The sequence below is a fragment of the Anser brachyrhynchus genome (assembly GCF_964034855.1).
Source record: "Anser brachyrhynchus genome assembly, chromosome: 25".
NCBI lineage: Eukaryota > Metazoa > Chordata > Aves > Anseriformes > Anatidae > Anser > Anser brachyrhynchus.
The window spans coordinates 1,109,566-1,125,568 of NC_137718.1; the positions used below are offsets into that span (position 1 = coordinate 1,109,566).

Consider the following 16,003-nt stretch of genomic DNA (forward strand, 5'->3'; position numbering starts at 1 on the left):
TTGATTGTTACCATTCCCAGCCACAGGGAATTCAGATGGCAGCCACCCCACGGACACCCTCCGTCCCCTTTCTTTATCACCTAAACATTGTGATCCTGTCTGCAGGAAGAGCTATGGCCCTTGAAGTTAGACGTGCCTGCCAAGAAAAATGTTGATTTTCTTTCTCCACCTACATTCAGTTATCTGATTAATTCAACGCAAGGAGCAAGGAATTAAGCTATTTTTTTTTTAAGCTCAATACAGAAATATTGATGTAGAAAAATACAGTGGCTGTTAGAGCTGTCTTGTGACCAAGACAGCCTTAAAATGTGTTTTAGCCTGACTTGGCATGCTAGCTTTTAGGAGCTAAGCGGAGAAGTGAACTAATCCGAGGTCTTAATGAATAATGTTCAAATCCAACTTCCATTTTCAAATGCGTCCATACGTTAGAGAATGACTCACAAGGTGTTTGTTGTGTGGCGGAAGAACAGACGAACTGGGAAGGGTATTTTTATGTGTTTGTGAATCATAGTATATGATATTTTCCTCCACTGTGCTTCTCTGCCCTAACAGTTTTCTGCAATGAAATCCATTCAGCTGTACTGGAAATGTAGGCACTTTATAGAAAATCTTTAATAGTGCTAGCACAAATGGATGGCTCTTATTTCCTCCCTGCAAAGTGGCGATTTGCAAAACCACTGCCAACAAATATTTACCCCCCTCCCCCAAGCCATTAAATAAAGCCTAATGGAAATGCCTCCCGCACACGCCACCAAGACAGACGTGCCTCGCAGGCAGCACCCCACCGGTGTGGGCACCCCAGGGGGCACGCAGCACCCACACTCCTGCAGCCTGGCTGCAAGCTCAGGAAGGCAAGAACCACTCATCTGCATAGCCAGATGCATACGTGAACACAGACACGAAAGGCGTTGGATGATGCATGGGTGCACATCCCTGCAGTTTCCCACTGCAGGGATCAATATGGAAACTCACACTCACCAACGCACATCAACACGGACATGTGAACGCATGGCTACACCAGTACCAGCATCCATACAAATGCATGCAGATAGACAGGAAAATGCATAGATCATTTCCAACACTTTCCATCCTGGCTACAGTGCCTGTTTATTTTCTGGTACACTCGTCTTGCTGGAATTTTTAACATTTAATTAGTTGAGCCAGCTGCTTTCGCTTTACAAAGGGCTGCTTAGTTTTGTCTTGTTCTAAATGTGTTTCTTTTGTTAGCAGGATCAATACACGCTCTGGCCGAGCTGCAGAGCCCAGTCCTCCAGAACCCACCACTGTTTATCTGCTGCATTGTGCTCCAGACCAGGGGTCAGGTATAGGCTGCTAGCTGCAGGCTTTGCATGAGCGGTGTCAGCCAAGCCAGCCTGGACTCCAGCCTGGGCTTGGAGAACAAAGCACGGAGCTGCGATACGTTTCCTCTTCATCCTTCTCCACTGAATCGGAGCTGAGAGCGACCTTACACTCTGCAGATTATTGTCCCTTGGAAACAAGACGAAAACCGAAGGATTCACTAAGTAGAAGAAAGATTTCTGCCCAGTCGTGGTGGGGCGTGGATCCTGCTCCCCTGGCAAGGGGATTCTCACCAGCTGGAGCATAATCACTGCCCGTGTGGATGAAAGATGCTGAATTTTTATCAACAGAGCTCAAAGTCCCCCCTAGGAACAGACCACGGGAGAGCTCTCTGGTTACAAGTCCCCACCAGGCAGCTACAAAGGCTCTGTGAGCAGACACATCAGCTGGAGCCGCGCTGGCTCGGCACCGCCAGCCTCTCCAGGCCAAGCAAGGCAGCTGGGCGAAGGCACATCCATCCCTCCCCGAGGTCCAGCGGGGATGCTGGGCCCTGCAGGAGCTGGGCATTTGGGTCTGTAATTAAGGACAGGCACAGGTCAGCTGCTGAGCATCCCCAGAGAGGCTGCTTCCCCCAGGAGCACATGCTCAGCAGAGGGCTGGGGCACAGCTACAGCGTGGCCCCGGAGAGGGAACCCCGTGCGGCTGCAGAGCCTTGGCTTTGCAAAGCTAGTTATATCGGGACCCTCATCCGAGATCAAATCACCAGCAGTGGAGCTGCACGCTGACTACCAATGTTCCATCAAGTGGCGTGCGCTCCGAGCACGGCGCCTGCTTTATGCAGAGCACAGCGGCTCCAGGCACTGCCCTGTCCCTTTCGCGATGCAGCACACATCTCGTCCAGCAGCCGAGCTGCTGATCTCCCTGGGCACTTCGGCAGCCTATGCAAAACCCTCTGGGGAAATACAGCGCATCTGGGGCATGTCAGGAAAGGAACAAGAGTTCCCTTTTGTAGGGCTACAAGGTATTGCTGGCACTCATTACACTTCTGTTAGCGGAGAGGCCAAAACTGCAGAGCCTAGAGAGGAGGTGTCACGCCAGCACAGGGAAGGGCTTGTTCAGACAGCGGTGCAGATGGGAAACAGGCACGACCAGCCCCACAAGCCCTGTACGAGCAAAAGGATGCTGTGAAAAGCCCATCAGCTTTTCACACATGCACAGGCATATCTGACATCCACTGCTGCCGCAGGCTGAGCCCAGCAAGGCAGCGATGGTCCCTAACAGGCCAGCGAGGAGCTGGTGCCGCGCTCGGCTCTGCCGCAGGCTCCTGACAGAGCAGCGGGCAAGGGGAAGCTGCAGATTCACAAGCAGCACAAACCAAAGAGCTCCCCTGCTCCCCGCACAGGCTGCAGTGCCCCGAGGTCTGCTCTGACTTGTCTCAACCCTGGAAGGAGGTCACGGCCTGTCCTTAAATCTTTTGCTGAATTACCAGGCAGGCATGCAGCCTTTAACTATTTTCTAGCTACTGAAGACAGTCACAAGCTACACTTATTTTTTTCCAGATGATCATGCATGCTATGGGTGTAAGATAAACAGTGTGAAATCCAGGAAAGATACTCAGATGACAGGCTGTTTGAAGTACGACATCGCACCCTTTCCCAGAGCAGCATCCTCCCTCTCCAGAGTGGCTCTGCAGCATTAACTCGGCTTCAAGGCTGACTTTCACATCACCTTTCCTTGATTTTGGGTAAGGTCAGTTTTTCCTTTTGGTCTTTCAAGTCTGGGTTTTGCCTCGCTTGCTTTGTCTACTCTGCATGCCCACATTCTCTTTCTAGTCCTAGCCTCTGTAGCTCTTGGAATTACTTTGGGTTAATCACTTCAGTAGGTTCCTTCCTGTCCCAGGTCCCTCTCCCCACTCTTTCCATCAGATTTGGGAAGCTCCCTGCTGAAGGAGCGAGGACAAACAGTTACAGCACCACCGTGCTCCCCATCCCCTGGCAGCTCTACCCCGTGCTGCTGCTAATTCAGCGCTGGCAGAGATTAGGAGAGAAGCGCCGGCCCCATTAAGGTGGCTGAAAAAGAGTCCATTGATTTCAGGGGAGCTGGGATTTCAGCCTGATTATCTCTATCGCTCATGAAAATACTTCTAAGGAGTTTGCCTTTGGAAAAGGGCAGATTGCCTCAAATGTCAGGTGTTAGCAAAGCATTTCTGCATCCCTAGACAGACTCCCTTCCCCAGCTTCAAATGGCACAAAAGGACCCCTGTGCTATTCTATTCAGACCAGATGAGAGCTCATCCCTTTAAAGGCGAGAGAAGTTTGCCTGAAAATACACACACGAACTTCTTTTTTCAATAGTTCTAATAATGTTTTTTCTCCCAGGAAATAAATTTTTAATTGTTCTTATTCTTCCATATCACCTTTGAAAAGGATTTGCTTTTTCATTGAAAGTCCAAGATAGAACACTTAAAAGTTTTCAATTTTCAGGCCCATACGAGCCTATCACTTCTGACATAAACAAACAAAGCCTGAACATGTTTAATGAAACAGTTTGGGCTTTAAAAATGAATGCTTTTGTTTTGCTCAAAAAGCCATTTGTATCTCCAATCCCAAAGACATTTTCCCCAAACCCATTTAATCCAGCTCTAAAAATCTTTTCTTCGAGAGAGGTGTAATAGACACTTGCTCACCAGGCTGGATTTGCCTTCCTCCTCATTAGAGCTACCAGAAGCGAGCCCTGTGCTCGGGAGGGAAATGAATCCGCTACCAGCTGCTCAAGATAGCGGAGGGAGCGTGGCGCTTATCGCAGGTTAGTCCTCTGATAAAAGAACAAAAGTAGAGCTCAGCAAACGATATCTAGCAAACAATAATGTGCACTTTTTCCCTCTATTTCCCTTTTCCAGTTGTCAATAAGCAAAACTTTATCATCTTCCCCAGCACGCTTGTCCCAGTAATTGCATAGCTGACCCCAGACGGGGATTTCGGCCCTGGACACCGTGGCTCTCCCAGGCACCCCTCCAGCACCAGGCTTTGGTTGAAAACCCTTCTCTTTATGAGCTTCAAATTCATTTCTAGCAGGCACTAACATAAAAACTGCTGTCCATGCAGTTGTTCCTGCCAGCAAACTCATTAGCAGAGATATTCATTGAGAATGAGCATAAAGGAGAAATGAACTCAGCCGCTCAGGCTCTGCCGGCTGCTGCTCCCCGAGCAGAGGGGCAGCCGTGCGGACACGCACACCCCTGCTTGCACAACACCCCGCTCACACCTGCCTGAGCTCCTCGCACCCTTTGTGATATCTCGCTCTCAGCCTGGGCTGCTTCAGGGAATGCCAAAGCTCTGCCACAAAACTGCTGATTTTGCAGAGCTCCAGCTCAAGCTAGGGAGCTTCTGGCCGCAAGGCTTCAATAACAACATTCACTTGGAGGTTGGCACCCAGCACAAAGTCACGTCTGCACCTAAACCACCCCCAGGCTGCTGGGCTTGGGCTCTGGTAGGAGATGTCCACATCTCCGGCCTGATACAGAAATGCAAAACGAGGGAACGCTCACTGCTCACGGTGCCCAGCTTGCAGTGGGGTATCCAGTTTGGGGAGATGCTGATACCAGGTCTCCTGCAGAGGAGCAGAGCACATTTCTGTACCTGCAAAGCTTCAACCTTTTTGAAACAGCCAGACTTCATTGCCAGGCAGCTTGGTAGCTCTGGGCATGTGTGAGCCCCCTGCAAGGAGGAACACTCACCCCCTGCTTCCCCAGCCCCGCACCCTTCCCTACCTGGCAGCTCCGCAGGCTCCTGGGGAGCGCCCAGCACCTCACCAGCCCCTACAGCTGGGACAAACCCACTGGAGAAGAGGAGGAGGAAGCACCAAGAGCTTCTTTATCACGGGGACCACCCCTCGTTAAACACCCCCTGTACAGCCTCAGCTGCTCCCAGTGCCCTGGCTGGTGCAGGCGGCTCCCCGATGGGCGCAGCTGGGCACGCACCCTTGCTCTGCCCGTGCTGGGTGAGGGGCTCCGTGTGGGGCTCCGTGCAGGGCTGCGGGGCTCCGTGCGGGGCTGTGGGGCTCCAGTCCTCCCCCAACCCAGCTCTGCGGGCTCTGCCTGCCTGCTGCTGCAGCCTGAGGGTGGTCCCTTCGCTGCCGCAGGGCTACCCCCGAGGGGAACTCCTCCAGTGCTGAGCTCCGGCACCAGCATTGGGAACGTGGTTTACAGTTCTTCACTGAAAGAAAAACAAAAGAGCGTTAAAATCGAGTGGAAACAAAGACAAGAGGGTTTGGAGGGTCTGACTTATGAGGAGACATAAAGGAACATAACATATAGGCCTGTAAAAGAGTAAAGGGGCAGAGGGGAGATGTGAAGGATATGAGAAAGCTATACAAATAATAGTAATAATAAAAATAATGTTATTTATAAATTGCTCACTCAAGAGCATGGAGGGACCCAAGCAGACAATTAAAACACAATAATAATAAACAATAATAATTAAAATCTCATAAAACACATCGTAGGAAAAGGAAGCAAAATATTCTAAAGCTCATGAAATCCTGCAGAGGACATAAAATAAAGGCAAGGGGGAAAACTTGTCTGAGGTTGACCGAGAATATATCACAACCAGTAATGGGTTTCTGCCAAGGGAAAGGGGATGGGGAGAAGAGAGGCTGAGACTAGACAGAAAGGCAAAGACCACTGTGGTTAGGGCCATGGGCGGTGGCAGGACAGCACACAGCTCGTTATGCTCAGCAGCCCCAAGTGCTGGGTGCAGAAGGGTGCTGGGGGTGCTGGCACAGCCCTGAGCACCACCGTGGGCAGGCACGGGCACTGCCCTCCCCATCGGGAGCCTGCGAGTGTGCCAAGCCACATCACAAGCTGATTTTCAGGGAACTGTTCGTGGCTATTGTGAATCATTTGCTTTCGGATAGTGTCTAATCTGCTAGTTTTTCACCAAATATTGGATCACATTCCAGGAAACAGTGGGCATCAAATCTGAACCCAGCAGGATGCCTTTAAATGATGTTGTACTGGTGCGTTCTGTCATGTCGTCCCAAACTTCAGCGCGGCGCAGGCTGGCAGGGGGATAACACGTCCTGATTAGGAACTGAAAGACAAGTGCAAGCTCTCACTCTCTTTCTCCGTGCACTTGTATGTGTACGCGTGCTCAGATCCTCACTGTATATTCTGTGGAGACAGGAGCTGGAGATCAGGGTAGTCTAAAATGCAGCATGACTGCAGCACATACAAGCAGGAGCGCACCAGAATGCCTCTGACAAGTTACACCAATTATATACCAGTTATTTGTCACATCTGTTAACTCATCAGTTTGCATTTCAGGCATGAGACTACGTCTAAAGATAAGACAGCAACAAGAAAGTGGGGCAGACTGACGGTGCAGAAGGGTGATGTTTATGAGGCCTTGCCCAGCACCAGCTCTGCCCGCCCTAGGATGATGCACCATAAATATGCATGCAGCATGGCAACAGGGTATCGCTGCATTTTGACATGTATTATATGTTGGAATAACTCAGAAGGATTTCTGCTCAGTATAATAATGAGCGCACCCGGTAATAGCCAGCTCCAGGAGAGGAGACAAATCTGGAGTTACTGCACCTGCAGTTTAATAGTTGGAGAATTGTGATCTTAGAAAAACAGTTTGCCCTAACGACATTACCCATACAGTGAAAGCCTCTTGTCTCGTTTAAGCTGGCTGTGGGAGATGTTTGCAGCCAGAAGACTCTCAGAAAGGATACGTTTTCTGACAGTGAGAAGGTCACCCAGACCGAGAGCAGTGCTGTGTGCTTCTGCTGCATTGAAATTTCCGTGCCCTCAATTCAGCATCGTGATAGCAGACGAGCATTAGGGACAGGGAGGCCAGCCAAGAAAATGCTTTTCTGATGGGCTTCAGAGCCAGGAGCTGCAGGGAAGCATCAGGGAGGGACCCGCACCCCAGAATCGGGGGGCACTGAGCAGCGGCTGCTGCCCCTGCTGGGGAAGGGGTACCTGCCTCCCCAGTCTGGGGGGCTGTGGCTTCTGTGCAGGAGGAAAATCCCTCATCCCTTGCTTTCCTGCATCCCAAGCGTGCCAGCAGGATGTGGCAGGAAGGGCAGAGGCCGTGTCCAGCGGCACTGCCTGGGGGTGAGTGTCACGAGTCGGCAAAGCCAGGCTGGGAAGAGCTCGGTGGAGGCTCTGCACATCCCTTGCCGTGGTCGGAGGCTGTGATTCATTACCCTCCAGCTCTCCCAAGGTGGCTTTGAATCAAGGGTGACTGGTGTTGAGTTTAATTACATAGAAACACATTATTTGACGGGTGCACTGGTCTGCCGGGGGTGGCATCTTGCCCTGGCAGCAGCCAGTGTCCTGCCCTTCAGCGGGAGGTGACACCGCAACCTCTGTGGGCACCGGGCAGCCCCGTGCGGCAGGGGGACCCTTCCTGACCCGCAGAGCCATTAGCTCGTCACCTCCAGCATGAGAGATGATTAGCCCTCTGTCTTCTATGCACGGTTACAAATGTTATTATTAATCATAAAATTACGCAGCTCCTCTAAATACAGCTACATTTAACTTGGTGACCTCTGACGGCTGCAGCTCTGCAGGCTGCCAGCGTGCCAGGTGAGGACCACGCGCGCTGCTCTCTGCTCTACACCCATCCGACCTCAACCCCCCTGGCCCTGTGATGCAGGGAACGTTTGCCTTTCATCTTCCTCCTCCTCCCCTGAAGACCTCGGGGCGATGCCTGCCCGAGGCCAGCCCTGCTCTCACCAGGGCGCGTGGCCGGGAGCAGGGCGGACGCAGACAAGGCGAGGATGTTTCCAGATGAACCTGGGTCTCTCGCTGCTCCCAAGGTAAACAAACAGATTGTTGTCGAGGGTTTTTAATTTCCTCTGCCACGGAGCTGCTGCGCGTCTTTTATACGGAGAGCGAGCCTTTAAAGACTTTGGGAAGCAATTCCAACATTTTCTATAGGCGCGGGGAGATAATTGAATGCTTTCAAAGACCACTGCATGGCAGGGAAAGTTCAATTTTTGCAGCGTGGTGCATCCTGCACTGACTGAGTTTTATGCTTTGGCAACGCTCCCCTTCTTTTTTTTTATTTCCTAGAAGCTGAATTACTCTCGGTGTTTTTCTGCGGCTTCTCTCTGATGAAGCACTTAGGGCTGAGAAGCAAAAACAAACTAAAAGTAAACCAAGACCCTTGCCATAAGATAAATAAATAAATAGACACAAGCAGAGACTTCTCTGCCTCCTCTGAGAGGGAGGCGAAGGCATCTGCTCCACTCGCGGCACCGATAGGCAGAAAGTCTCTCTGCCGAGCTATTTTTAGTCCTAACATTGCAGAACAAGAAGCAGCTCCAGGCAATTTTCTTTTTCTCTCTTTTTTTTTTCTCCTCTCTTTTTTTTCAAATTTATTCATTCAGAGACAGAACAAAAGTGGTGTTTCGGGAGGAGGGGGGGGGGGGGTCTCTGCGTGTCCTCAGTGCTTGCTTGCAGTGCGATTAGCTCGGGCAGGGAGCTGGCACCTGCCGGGGCTGCTCCTGGGACATGGAGAGGGCTCGTCCCGTGGGTGCATCCCTGCTCTGGTCCCCAGCGTGGCCGCCAAGCATCGCCTCTTGTGCCAACATGTGCCCCCTGTTCAGGGTGTGCTTGCACTGCTTTGGGTCTGCAGTCCTGTGCCCTGGTGCTGGGCTCAGCCGCGGGCACCGTCCTGGCTGCTCCCAGCCGTGGTGCCCCAGCAGAGGCTGTACGGAATTGTGGCCTCATAGCCTGTAAATTGAGATATGTTTCTCTTTCTGGGATAAAGGAGAGAACAGTGGTGTTTTTCACGCAGTAAAATAAATATGTCCTTGTTAATGCATATCCCTTTGGAGGAAGCAGCAGGTGGAAATGTTCGGGTGAAGGTTACCGGCAGACTGGAATTTAAAAGCAGCCAGCACCGAAGCAAAATACCTCCCTCTTCAAGCTTCCTGTTGCTTGCGAAGGGCAGTGGGGATGCAGAAGATTTGCAGGGGAATTCAGCTCTTATGTTCACTCCTGGCGACGGTTCCATGCCAGCTAATTGCATCCCGCTTATCTCTGGTCCAAAGAAAAGACTGATTTAAGTCTTGCTTCTATTGGAAGTGGCATTGCTTATGCACAGCTGCACACATACTTCACAGGCTTTGTGCCGGCCTGTGAAATGTCAGACAGACTTTTGCATGGAACAAGTCTACACACACACACAAAAAAAATTGTATTGTATTTAAATATTCCTTAAGTCATTTTAATGTATTTAAGTCTTAATTCATCTTCTCAAGGTTCCTTTTCACTACATTAGTGTGACGTATTTGACAGAAAGATGAATGGCATTATTAAAGAGTCTCTCTGGCATATTTTTGTAATAAAATCTTTCTTTCCTGTCTGCATGCAGGCCTTTTGCTTCCTTACTCCTCAAAGATTTTTCCTGGGTTTCTGGGAAATGCGTGAAGATGCCTCTAGAACCTTTGCAGTGCAGACAATTCAGTCCCATTTTGGGAGGCTGCAGGGGATCTGGATGGGACCGCACTCTGCCCCCCGCCAGGAGAGCCCCAGGTGTGTGCAAGGCTCCTGGTACGCACGCATGTCCTGCTGCAGGCACCCCGAGCAAAGCCCCGGCTCGGCGCCCTGCTGCGCCCTCACCACCCAGCAGCGAGGATGATGGGGGCCTCCCAGGACGAGCCTTGCATTCCCCCACAGCAGCCCCAAGCAGACACCCTCTGAATTTATGCACTGCTTTCCCATTCCTTCTTGATTTATCATTTCCAGCGTGCCAGAGAAGTCACACGCATTAATCATCCTGACTTTTAAACCATCTCCCCTAAATCATTTCTCACGCTGGGAGCCATTTGCTGGGAGTGCTGGCGAGCCCCTCTGCTGTGTCTGCGGCATGCAGGCCGGGAGCTGGGACAAGCAGCCTTCCTGCTCCAAAGCCACCCCACGAGGACGCTCCTGTCCCCTCCGTGCAGCAAGCCGAGGGGAGGCGAAGCCGTGGGGATGCCCAAGCTTGGGACAGCTCCCACGCTCCGTAACTCCCGGCTCAGGGGCGGCGTGCTCTGATCCCTGGCTGACACAAACGTAGCTTAAAAATAGAAAAACTCGGATCGAAATTGCTAAGAGAAACTCCGGGCACTGTGTGTGCTTTATATGAAATATTGAAGAGCCGGCTCAGAACGGAGTTGTCAGCACTTCGGGAGCTGGAGAAGGAGCGAGGGGATGGCTCTGCTCTGCCTTTGTGTTCGCTTGGCTGCATGGAGGAAGGTGATACTGTGAGAGCTTCCCAGGTCACAGCTGGGTGAGGGAGACGGGAGGCCCCTTGTGTGCTCCCACAGGCTGGGGGAATCCCTCAGCTCCTGGGGAAACCCACTGGGGACTGGAAAGGGAAGGGACCAAGGGCAGGGTCTCCCCAGTGGCCCCGCACCAACGGGGCAGGGGCACAGGCGGCTCCGTGCCGTGTCGAGCTCCACAGGAGCAGGGGGTCTCGCCTGCCTCGCTCCAGCCCAGCCTCAGCACATCCCTGAGTGCCTCGTGTCCCAGGCACGTGAGGGATTTTATTTGCCAGACTTCTGCCTTGCAAGTTCTGCTCTTTGCCCTGAACAGGAGGAATTTTACTAACTTTATCTTCTGAATCCCAGCACGCAGAAGAAAGGAGAATAAAATCGTGTCATGACCTCATCTGTCTGACCTCAAAGAGCAGAAGCAGGCTGCAGGCTTAGATGCACCCTGAATTTTCTCCCGGGATGCAGAGCAGCAGCCAAAGCACACTCAGAGCCCCAGACCTGGGTTTCGAGCGTGTGAGCTGGGTGTGGGGAACAGCAGCACATCCCCTGGGCCCTGCCCTGCCCTGCAGGTTGGGCTGGGGGAGAGGCATTGCAGATGGCAAGGAAATCACAGGAATAAGCTTCTGGATTTTTCTTGGTGTTTCTGCAAGTAGATATTGCACCGTTTGCTGAGACCTCATGTTGGATGCTTGCTATCCTAAATCAGTGCCAGTGATTGCCAGTTACCATTATCCATCCATCTCCTGTCTCTGCAGAATCCAGCCTCAGGTATCTCTCTGATAGCCTGTCCCTGCTGGCACGTTGTTTCAGTGAAATGCCATAGCCTGAAAGTGAGGCATTTGGGAGTTTTGGAGTAGTGAAAAGCAGACTGTGGAGGTTATAGTCCCAGGCTGCCGTGTGAGGGGCTCAGCATTGTGAAAGTCCACATCAAGGCAGGGTCTGCGTGTCCTCCTGATGCACTTGGTTGTGCTGGGAGCCATGAGCACAGCAGGTCTGCAGAAGCATATTGCTTACAACAAAGGAAAGATCTTCTGCTCTCTGACTGTTTAGACTCTCCAAAGCTTCAGTGATCTACCTAGATTAGGCCTCAACAAGCTGAATTTCTGCTCCAGGTATTGCAGCTGCTCCTTGCTGAATAAAACATGCCGTTTGCTCTGCTGTGCCCAGAAGATGAGCTCCAAGAATTCTTTTATTTCTTTTTCTATTTGTACACGCGCTTGCTTTTTGGCAAACCTTTGCGAAGAGGGGCACTGCCTGGTGCTCCTCTTGGGTTGTTTCACACAGGGAAGGATTTTGCTGTTTTAATAAGCCTCCCATCACTTGCACAGCAGATGCAGGTGCTGGCACCCAGTCCACGAGCAGCACGAGCAGTGTGCTAGCCCTGTTCCCCAGGGCCAGGAGCACCAGTGACACCAGTGACACCAGTGACGCCCCCTTGCCCAGCAGAGGCAGCGCCCCTGGGCGCTGGATTTATGCTTCAGCTAAGGTGGGACAAACTGCTCGGCTGGGGTATTTGTATGGCACCAGCCATACGCAGCATTTAAAGCGTTATTCATTTCCATGGCTGTTGTTACCACTTAGAAATTATCTTCCAGATAGCTAGAGGAATTTTCTGCCTGTTATGTTTGGTCCAAGCTGGCCGCTCAGAGTCTCTTGACTTGCTGTTTTCATTTACTTACAGGGAACACAGCTGGAATGGATTGTTTCTGCTTTGCGCTCAGGTCTTCAAGAAATAGAAAAAATGAGAATCAAGTAATGACTGTTGCAGTGCAGCTTTAATTAAATAATAGGACAGTGAAACTTCGGGATTGGGTAGGCATTTTTGCACGAGTACGTGCTGGATACGTGCGGCTTGCGGTAACCATTCAGTAGGTCCTGGGCTCTTCATGTCCTTACTCTCGTATTTGCTGAATTACTGCCACCTGGGCCCACACTGTAGCTAGCAGATCACACCTAAGGGTGTGCAGGTTCGACCAGCGTGCTTGTGTAGGTGAGCATTGAGGGCAGGATCAGACCCCTCACGGCACAGCACCATGGCTTGCAGCAGCGCCTGCACGTGGGAAGGGCTCCACATGCAAGCAGATTTGCAGCTGTGTTTGCATGTGTGCACGCCCCTGGGCAAACCTTCCCCCAGTCCTCCCAACTTGCCAATGAGCTCCGAAACCCCTTTGCAGCAGTACAGCGAGTAAGAGTCTTTTTATAAACATTTAGAGATCTAAGTTTGGCATCTGCTCCCATAATGATATAGCAGATCATTACAATTTGTGACATCCCACTATAAACAGAAAGCTGTAAAACCCTGTAATTTAGAAAGCTGGATCAGGTACTCATGTGTTTTGCATAATCCAAAAGGATAGTGGGTTTCAGGCTGTTTTCCCTTTTTTTTTTTTTTTTTCTTTTCCCCTTTCTTTTTCTTCCTTTCTGGTTGACATGGTTACAGCATCCTGAGGATGGGGTAATAGGACACGACACATGCATTCGGGTAGACTCAGAAATCCACTGATGCCTCCCGGAAAACTGAAAACACACTGTTTAGAGACAATTCGGCTGCTTTATCTTCTTGTATTTCTCTTCCTCTCTTTCTTATTTCCAAAGAGGTATTTGCATGAAAACACTGTTTTCTTTCCTGAAGCTTTTCACCCACCACTGCTCTTTCCCTCCACAAACCCTTTGTTCCCTGCCTGGGACATCAGAGCCACTTCTGCTGTGACCCACTGCTACAGCAGAAGAGACCCAGGCTTTGGGTTGGGAAACAACCTGTGGCAGGAGCAAGTGCTGACAAAAAATAGATAGATGGAGACAAAATTGTTCCTAAATTGAATGTTTTTCACAGTTCTTCCAAGCAGTGTCTGCAGTACTTTAAGATTATTCTCTCCCGGGGGGCCTCATAAAAGCTGTAAATACTCTGAATAGCTTTCAAGGCTAGCCTTATGACAGTTCAGTTCTCAAGAAAATATATGCTAATGTGCATCGCCATCATTATCTGGGAGACCTCGGTGCTGATGCTTTTGTGTCTACGAAGAAAAGATTTCTGATTGCCGGTGTTTTGCTAAAAGTTAAATACATCCAGGCTTTGAAACTCACGGGGAGAATTCTTAAGCAGAAATCGCCTGATGGCAACTCCCGTGCGCCGTGTCCCAGCTCCGGGATTTATTTAAAAGCGATGGATCAAATCTTTCCTGCTCCTGCCACAGCAGCCAAGGGATGTCACAGGCGCTGGTGGCAGCTGCCCACAGCCCTGAGAGCACCTCCTGCGTGGATGTGCTTCCTGGAGGAGACCAGCCCATTGCCACGCTCACATGGCTCATGCTGTACCTGCTCCGGGTGCTAGGCAGTGGTGCAAACACTTCCAGCATGCTTAGCTTCAGAGCTCGTGGCTGCGACATTTTTGTAGCTTTCCTCTTTTATACATGGAGCCTGGGCAACATACCTCGGAGTTTTGCAGAAAACACAGGAGGCAAATGAGTTACTGAAAGCAGGTTTCTGTAGGAAGAGGAGCAGGTTCTGCAGCATGTGCACACGTGGACTTCCTCACTCCGTCTCCCAGAGAGTTTTGTACCTTGTCATCAGCACTGACATGCAACAAAATGGAAACAAGGCTATTTAAAAGCTTCCCTACAGTATGGTGCTTAAAAAAAAAAAAAATACACAAAACAAAACACACTTAAGTGTAAATGTCAATGGGACCAAGCTTGTAATGTAGGCACATACTAAGCTACTTTACTTAATTGAGGCTGAAAGCACCGAAAGGGGAAAAAAAAAAGTCAGGGAGCCGTGCAGATGGAAGCAGCAGAGCACCAGCAGATTCACCATGCCCGCTCCAGCACAAGGTGCCCGCGGGCAGCCCGGTGCAGGCTGCTGTCGGCGTAGGCACCCACGCAGCACCCTTCACTCACTGCTCCTGGGTGAGGGATGCGAAGCCAGGCAGCAGCCTGCAATCCACCTCAGCTGGAAGCAAGGAGCCCAGTTTGCCCTCGGCGTACACGGGGCCGTGCCAGGGCTGCAGGGAGCTGAGCTCACCCTTGTCCACGTCTCTGGCCAGGCTCTGCTCCCTGTGCAGGGCTCCCAGGGGCACTGCTGGGCTCGAAGGGCAGCAGCACGGGCTGCCCAGGGGCCACGAAGCCACGGCTCTGGGGTGTCCTGGGGGCGAGGCGAGAAGGGGGAAGAGCAGTGGGAGGCAACAGGAGGCCCAGCTCCAGAGCCCAAAGCTGGAACCATCCTTCCTTCTCAGACGGGTTTGCAGCTCCCCTTGGTGGAGGCAAGCGGGGGGACAAGGGAGAGCCAGAACAAAGTGAGGGAAGGACTTTTAGGGTCCTGTGGAAAGGAGAGTCCTCTCTGTCCTGAAATGCTCTGCAGAAATGCTTTGCCAGCGCAGACGTTTCCAGGGCTTGGGGTTACTGGTATCAATCTCAAGTGTGAGATGTTGTTTATGGCTGTCTCGGTACAGCAGTTTCTGCAGCAATCCAATTCTTTTGTCCCAGGGGGAAATCAAAGTGCTGGGCTTGCACAGAACAGCAGTGCCTCCAGGAACTGCTGTTAGGGTGGCACCTCTCCCGCACCACCCTGCGGGGGGCGGACCTGGCCCTCACCGGGCACCCATCAGAACCAAATAAATCCTGAAATTCCTCTCTCATCCTTCTGAAGTGTCCTTTGCTTTCAAACTGTGTTTATCATGCATGATTGATATTTGACATTACGATGTACCAGGAACATGCACAACATCGCTCCGCTGGGACGCAGCACCGCTCCCACAAACACATCCATCACAGCTGTGAGTGCCACCCCGGCACCAGGGCGATGGAGGAGCCATCCCAGGGGGGAAACAACAGCTCCAGTCCCACGAGGGACCTCGCCACACATCTGTGGGCTTAGGGAGCAGAGAGACGTACAGGGTTCAGTGCAGCTTTTAAGATGCAGCCCCTGCAGAAAGCCTCCCCAAGCACAGCGGAGCCGTGGTATCGCTGTGATCAGACAGGCTGAAGGATGCTGTCTGCAGTCCTCCACCCTGTGGGCTGCAAGTGCCCTTGAAAGATGGCTGAGAAATCCTTGAAGAAAGCAGAGGAAACGAGGGCTCTGGTGGGTTTGCCTTTCGCTCCTGTGACCAAGGCGAGGGGAAGCTTCGCTGCGAGCAGCAAGCTCCCAGATCCAGGAACACCAAAGTCTTTAGCAGATGGAGATAACAGGGGAAGTATTGATCCCAATTTCCCTTTGCTGTCATTTGAGAAGTGGTTGCTGGAAGATTGCATTATCTTTCTGAAACGTGCCACTGTGCGTGCACATCAGGAAGAGCCAGTGTGCGATTCATTAAGCAATTCTTACAATAGTGCTGAACTACAAGAAATACAATGAACTTGGCTAAATAATTCAAGGGCCTGATTCTCATTCCCAAATAAGACCTCTCTCAGGCTCCAGCCGAGTAAAAGGC

At 51.4% G+C, this 16,003-nt stretch overlaps 1 long non-coding RNA gene across 1 annotated transcript; it reads right to left on the minus strand.

Moving 5' to 3' along the window:
• Positions 1-1,088: 1,088 nt before the first annotated feature.
• Positions 1,089-5,448, minus strand: LOC308182576. Its single transcript, XR_013941896.1, has 4 exons — positions 5,069-5,448; positions 4,847-4,908; positions 3,986-4,113; positions 1,089-1,872 (listed from the first exon to the last, which is right to left on the minus strand). It is a non-coding gene; the product is annotated as an uncharacterized lncRNA (long non-coding RNA).
• Positions 5,449-16,003: the final 10,555 nt, after the last annotated feature.